The sequence below is a fragment of the Orycteropus afer genome, unplaced genomic scaffold (genome assembly GCF_000298275.1).
Source record: "Orycteropus afer afer isolate SDZICR_OR568_19922 unplaced genomic scaffold, OryAfe1.0 scaffold00001, whole genome shotgun sequence".
NCBI lineage: Eukaryota > Metazoa > Chordata > Mammalia > Tubulidentata > Orycteropodidae > Orycteropus > Orycteropus afer.
In genome coordinates, this window is record NW_006921588.1 from 19,367,251 (window position 1) to 19,374,342 (window position 7,092).

General features: G+C 39.6%; 1 protein-coding gene across 1 annotated transcript in view; it reads left to right on the plus strand.

The window, feature by feature from the left end:
- The window catches only part of SESTD1 (SEC14 and spectrin domain containing 1), a 122,946-nt gene that overhangs the window by 41,202 nt on the left and 74,652 nt on the right, over positions 1-7,092 (plus strand). The window lies entirely within an intron of this gene.

Genomic DNA, 7,092 nt, shown 5'->3' on the forward strand with positions numbered 1-7,092 from the left:
ATTCCAGCTGCACTTCCTCCAGGACAGATTTGTTAATTTTTTAGCAGTCCATGGACTCTTAGCATTCATCTCCAATGTGATAACTCAAAAGCATCAACTCCTTTTCAGTCTTTCTTATTCATTGCCCAGATCTCATGTGCATAAGAGGCGATTGAAAATACCATGACTTGGGTTAGGCGCTCCTTAGTCTTCAAGGAGACCTCTTTACTCTTCAGCACTTGAAAGAGGTCTTTTGCAGCAGATTTCCCAATGCAGTACGCCGTCTGATGTTGTGACTGCTGCTTTCATTGGTGTTGATTGTAGGACCAAGTAATATGAAGTCCCTGACAACTTCAATCTTTTCTCAATCCACTGTGAACTGTTTGTTGGACCAGTTGTGAGGATTTTGTTTTCTTTATATTGAGATGTAATCCATACTGCAGACTGTAGTCTTTATTCTTCATCAGTAAATGCTTCAAGTCATCCTCACTTTCAGCATGCAAAGTTGTGTCATGTGCTTGTTTCCGGCTAGTTGTTAACGAGTATTCCTCCAATCCTGATGCTGCATTCTTCTTCATATAGTCTGGCTTCTTGGATTATTTGCTTAGTGTACAAATTGAATAAGTATGGTGAAAGGATGCAACCCTGACACACTCCCTTCTTGATTTTAAACCATACAGTATCCCCTTGTTCTGTTCAAACAATAGACTCCTATGTACAGGATCTATGTACAGGTTCCTAATGAGTACAATCAAGTGTTCAGGAATTCCTATTCTTAATGTTATCCATAATTTGTTATGATCCACACAATCGAATGCTTTTGTGTAGTCAATAAAACATAAATAAACACCTTTCTGGTATTCTTTGCTTTCAGCTAAGATCTATCTTACATCAGCAATGATATCCCTCATTCCATGTCTTCTTCTGAATCCAGCTTGCATTTCTGGAAGCTCTCTGTGAATATACTGCTACAACCATTTTTGAATTATCTTCATTAAGATTTTACTTGCATGCGATAGTAATGATATTGTTCGATAATTTCTGTATTCTGTGGGATCACCTTTCTTGGGAATGGGTACAAATAAGAATCTCTTCCAGTCAGTGGGCCAGGTAGCTGTCTTCCAAATCTCTTGGCATAGCTGAATGAGTGCCTCCAGCAGGGCAACCATTTGTTGAAACATCTAAATGGATATTCCTTTCAACATCTCAGTGGGTATTCCATCAATTCCTGGAGTCCTGTTGTTTCCAGTTCCTTCAGTGCAGCTTCAAATTCTTCCTTCAGTACCATCAGTTCTAGATCATATGCCACCTCCTGGAATGGGTGAACATCGACCAGTTCTTTTTGGTACAGTGTCTCTGTGTATTCCTTCCATCTTCTTTTGATGTTTTCTGCATCATTCAATATTTTGCCAATAGAATCTTTCAGTATCACAACTCAAGGCTAAAATGTTTTCCTCAGTTCTTCCAGCTTGAGAAATGCTGAGCATGTGCTTCTGTTTGGTTTTCTAACTCCAAGTCTTTGCACATTTTATTACAGTAATGGGCTTTGTCTGCTCAAGCTGCTCTTTGAAATCTTCCGTTCAGCTCTTTTGTCACTTCTTCCATTTGCTTTAGCTACTCTCTGCTCAAGAGCAAGTTTCAGAGTCTCTTCTAACATCCTTTTTTGTCTTTTCTTCCTTTCTCATATTTTTAATAACTTCTTGCTTTCTTCATGGATGATATACTTGCTATTATCCCACAATTCCTCTGGTTTTTGGTCATTGGGGTTCAACCAAATCTGTTCTTTAGATGGTCTCTAAATTCAGGAGGGATATTATCAAGGTCATATTTTGGCTCTTATGGACTTGTTTTAATTGTCTTCAGCTTCCAGTTGAACTTGCATATGAGTAGTTGATGGTCCGTTCCACAGTCAGCTCCTGGCCTTGTTTGGCCGAAGATATTGAACTCTTCCGTTGCCTCTTTCCACAGATGTAGTCAGTCTGATTCCTGTGTACACCATCTGATTTAAGTCTACATGTATAGCTGTCACTTATGTTGTTGAAAAAGAGGTATTTGCAATTAATGAGTCATTGATCTTGTAAAATTCTATCATGTGATCTTCAGCGTTATTTCTGTCACCAAGGCCATATTTTTTAACTACCAGTAACTCTTCTTTGTTTTCAACTTTTGCATTCCAGTCAACAATGATAATCAGCCCATCTTGATTGCATGTTCAGTCAATCTCAGACTGTAGAAGTTGGTAGAAATCTTCAGTTTTATCATCTTTGGCTTTGATGGTTGGTGCATAGATTCGAATAGTAGTAGTATTAACTGGTCTTTCTTGTAGGCGTATGGATGTTATCCTATCCTTGACAGCGTTGTACTTCAGGAAAGATCTTGAAACACTCTTTGTGATGATGAATGCCACACTATTCCTTTTCAGTTTGTCATTCCTGGCATAGCAGATCATATGGTTGTCTGATTCAAAATGACCAAAACTGGTCCATTTCACTCACTAATTCCTAGGATATCAATCTTTATGTGTTCTAGTTCATTTTCAACAACTTCCAGTTTCCTACATTCATACTTTGTACATTCCATGTTCCGATTATTAATGGATGTTTGCATCTGTTTCTATTCATTTTGAGTCATGCCTCATCAGCCAGTGGAGGTTTCAAAAGCTTTGCTCTATCCATATTGTTAAGGGTGCCTCTACTCTGAGGAGTCAGCTCTTCCCCAGTCAAATTTTGAGTGTTTTCTGACCTGATGGGCTCATCTTCTGGCACTATATCGGACAATGTTTCAGGGGTATTCATAAGTTTTTCCAGTAATATATCTGTTTTGGTTACCTGGTGCCACTCTGACAAGAATATATCACAAATGGGATGGCCTTATCAAACAGGACTTTATTCTCTTACAATTCAGGAGGCTAGAAGTCCGAGTTCAAAGTGCTAAGCTCTAGGGCCTGTGTGCAAGCCCCTCAACATTGGGCTTCAGCTCTGCTCTGGCTCCCGGCCCACTTAAGCTAGAGGCATCTCTTCACTCAGGCAGCTACTGGATGCTGAGGCTAACAAACCCAAGGTCAACAAGTAAAATGGCACAGTCCCAGTGTTACCAAACCACATGGCAGGCCATTGATTCAAGTCCACTGAAAGTCCCAAGGTTGGCAGAGCATGGCAGGCTGCTGAATGATGATGGCTACATGCAGGGTTCAAGCGTGCTATAAGCTAGAGACCATTCCCAAAGCTGTGTCTTATATATGGGAAGCAGACCACGTACCCAAAGGCAGCTAGCTACTCAGCTGCTCACAATAGCTTCCACCATGGAGTTGTTACCAGTCTCAATGGGGAATACTACATCCATCTGTTCAGGCCTAGCCAAGTTGACACACAAACTTAACCACCACAATTTCAGCCAATGTTTCACTGCTATTCATGAGGTTTTCACTGGCTACTTCTTTGAGAAGTGGATGGCTTCTTCTTTCTTCTGAGTCTGTTAGCCAGGAAGCTCCGCTGAAATCTGTCCACCATGGATTACCCTGCTGGCATTTTGTAACACTAGTGGCATAGGCTCCAGTCTCAAAGCAACACATAAGCCACCACAGGATGACAAACTCACAGACAAGTTTGTCTCCCTTAGTTGTTCCTAACTGCTGTGCGCCCACCTACCTCGGGCAATGGCCTTAAAATAGAGCTGCTCACAAGAGAAAGCAGTCCTGAGCCCCACACCCACTTACCTCAGGTCCCTGGCTTTACAATACAGGCGGCCCCAAGGAAAAGCAGGCCCAAGCCCCATGCCCTCCTACCTTGGGTGCTGGCCTTAAAAAACATACTATAGTAATTTTTATTTTCATGGAAGTCATTGTAATTTTGGTATGGGGGAATGATTGCGAAGACATATAAGACAGAAAGATTTAAGAAAGCCTAGTTTATTCTTAAGCAGTTAAATTAAAATGTCTTAAAAATTTGTAACTTCTGGAGTTCCAGTAAGATGGTAGAATAGGCAGAAAGATTGCACAGACCCTCTTCAACAAAGAAAAGGGGAACCAACTAACACAGATACAGAAGATAATCCTGGAGCCCTGAGCTTTGAAGGGAAAGATATAGAAGTGGACTAAACTTCAACTAGTAGAAGAATTTGCATAAAAACAAAAAAGGACACATGGAGCTGCGATCTGGCAGCAATCCTGATGGCACAGACAGCTTGGATAATGCCGAGTGATGTCAGGACCTAAGAATTAACCTAAAAATTGGCCCTGCTAGCCAGGGCTGCACAAAGGACTGCACTGATGGCTAGTCAATAAAAAGGGGAAGCAGCGAAGAAGAAGGCATGAGCTGTGGACTTTTGCCTGTCCAGAGGACACAGCCATTTTGAATGTTTACAGTTGGTTTGACCATTTTGGATATTCAAAGTGATAGCGTTCTCCCAGATCCCAGTTCCCACTTGCTGGGAACCACAAGGACATTCTGGATGCCAATGACTGGAAAAGTATGATATTCCCCTTGATACTCTTATACCTCACACCTGCTTCGTGAATAGAGATGTGGCCATCCCTCACTCCCACCCACCTTCTAGGCTGGCAGGAATTCCATCCCTGTCTGTGTGCTCAGATGGAGCCTGAGTGCCCTACCCTGCCCTGCCCAGATTTTTTTTTTAGTTTGTTTTTGTCTGTTTTAAAATTATTATTTTTTTTGTACTTTTCATTATTATTCTTTATTCTTCCCTTCTCAGGTTCTAGTTTTCAGCTTTTACTGTCTTCCCTGTTCTTGGTTCTAGTTTTTTTCTTTCTTGTGGTTAATCCCATTCCTTGTTGTTCCTTTTGCATGATTCTCATTTTTTTCTCATTATTTTCTACTCTACCTTTTTTCTCTTACTACCCTCTCTCTGAATACTGTGTGGGTTTTTTTTCTTTTCTTCTCTTTCCTTTTTTTTGGTGATTATTCCTTTGTGTTTATGCAATGTGTTTTTTATCTGCTTACTTTTACTTTTTTGATGGTTTTTCAGTTGTTTTTGTCTAACTGAGTGGGACACAGCAACCATGTCCATCCAATGCAATCACACCTGCACCTCCTGAAGCTCCACTTACTGACTGAGAGCCACTACTTCCTTCTCCACCAACTGGCCCATAATAACCACCAGGAAGAGCCTGACTCACCCTTACTGCTATTCATGAACAGTTAACAGAGATCTAAATACAACACCACAATGTCTCAGAGACAACAGACCATCGTAGTCCACACAAAGACACAAGATAAAGCGGTAGAAACAAAGAAGCAGGATGCAGGCCCAGAACACATCCCTGAGGAAGCAGCAGCCCTAAAACTCCCTGATAAGGAATTCAAAAGAATTATATTTAGGTATCTTCAAAGGATTGAGAGACAGATCAAGGAAAACACTGACAAAATTAAGGAAAACACAGACAAACCCTAGAACAATTTCAGAAGAAAATACAAGAACAAAATGAAAAATTAGAAATGATACAAAATCTACAGATAGAAATCAAGAAGACTTATACTAAAGTTTTCAGAAATAGATAATACATTGAATGGGCAAAGGAGTAGGATTGAATCAATGGAAGACAGAATTAATGAGATTGAAGACAAATGCCTGAATACTTCTTTGGAAAGGGATCAATCAGAAAAAAGATCAAAACACAATGAAGAAAGCCTAAGGTTCATGTGGGATACCATCAAAAGGAATAACCTATGTATAATTAGAATTCCAGAACAGGAAGAGAAAAAGAAAACCACCGAGAAAATTGGCCAAGATTGGTTGGAAGAGAATTTCCCTGGTATGATGAAAGATGAGAATATATCCACTCAAGATTTCCAACAAACCCCAAACAGGATAGATCACAAAAGAAAATTACCAAGACTTATCGTCATCAAACTCACCACAATGAAAGACAAAGAAAGAATCCTGAAAACAGCATGGGAAAAACAAAAAAATTACCTACAAGGGACGACCAATAAGAAGACTAAGCTCAGATTTCTTAGCAGAAACCATGCAGGCGAGAAGACAATGGGATGGTATATATAAAACCCTGAAAGAAAAAGATTTCCAACCAAGAATTATATACCTAGAAAAATTGTCCCTCAAATATGATGGTGAAATTAGGAGATTTCCAAATAAGCAGAAATTAAGGGAATTTGTTAAAAACCAGACCAACCTTAAAAGAGATGCTGAAGGGAGTCCTTTGGACAGAGAACCAACAACAGCAAACAGCCATTGACCATGAATACACATGATGATATAACTCAGAAACCAACCCACTTATGGAAACATCCAAAGTAAATAAGGCTACAAGATTGTAAACAGGGAACCAGAGACATCAATTGGCAAATGAGGACAACTACAAACCAAAAAGAGGGAAAAGAGTGTAGTTACAGAACTTCTAAATGGTGAAGAAGTTAAGAGAGTTGCAAATAGAATGGACTATTCTAAACTCAGGGAGAAAATTTTAAATCAGAGGGTAACCTCAAAGAAAAATGATAAACCTTCACATCACAATGAAAAAAGAGGACAAGCACACATACTTAGCAAATATTAAAACAATTGCAACAAAGGAAATGATTCATAAACATGAGCTCAGCACAGAAAATTATATGGAACAAAGAAACCAGGAACACCATGGAAAAACACATAACAAAATTATAGCAACCAGTTCATGTTGTTGTTGTTGTTATGTGCCATCAAGTCAGACCCTACTCATAGCGACCCCTCCTTGGGTTGCTGAGGCAGTATCACTATGGAAATAGATTGCTCAACCTTCTTTCTGAGGAGTGGCTGGTAGATTTGAACTGTCAGCCTTCTGGTTAGCAGGCTATGCTGCCAGAACTTCCAACCAAGTCATACTTGTTGATAATTACACTGAATGTCAGTGGATTAAATGTACCACTCAAGAGACGGAGAGTTGCAGACTGGATAAGAAAACATAACCCATCAATATGCTGTCTACAAGAGACACACCTTAGAGACAAAGTAAAAAATAGACTAAAAATCAAAGGCTGGAAAAAAGATTTATCAAGCAAATGTCAACCAAACAAGAGCAGGAGTGGCAATATTAATTTCTGATCAAATTGACTTTAAGACAAAACCACCATACAAAACAAGGAAGGACATTATATAATAATT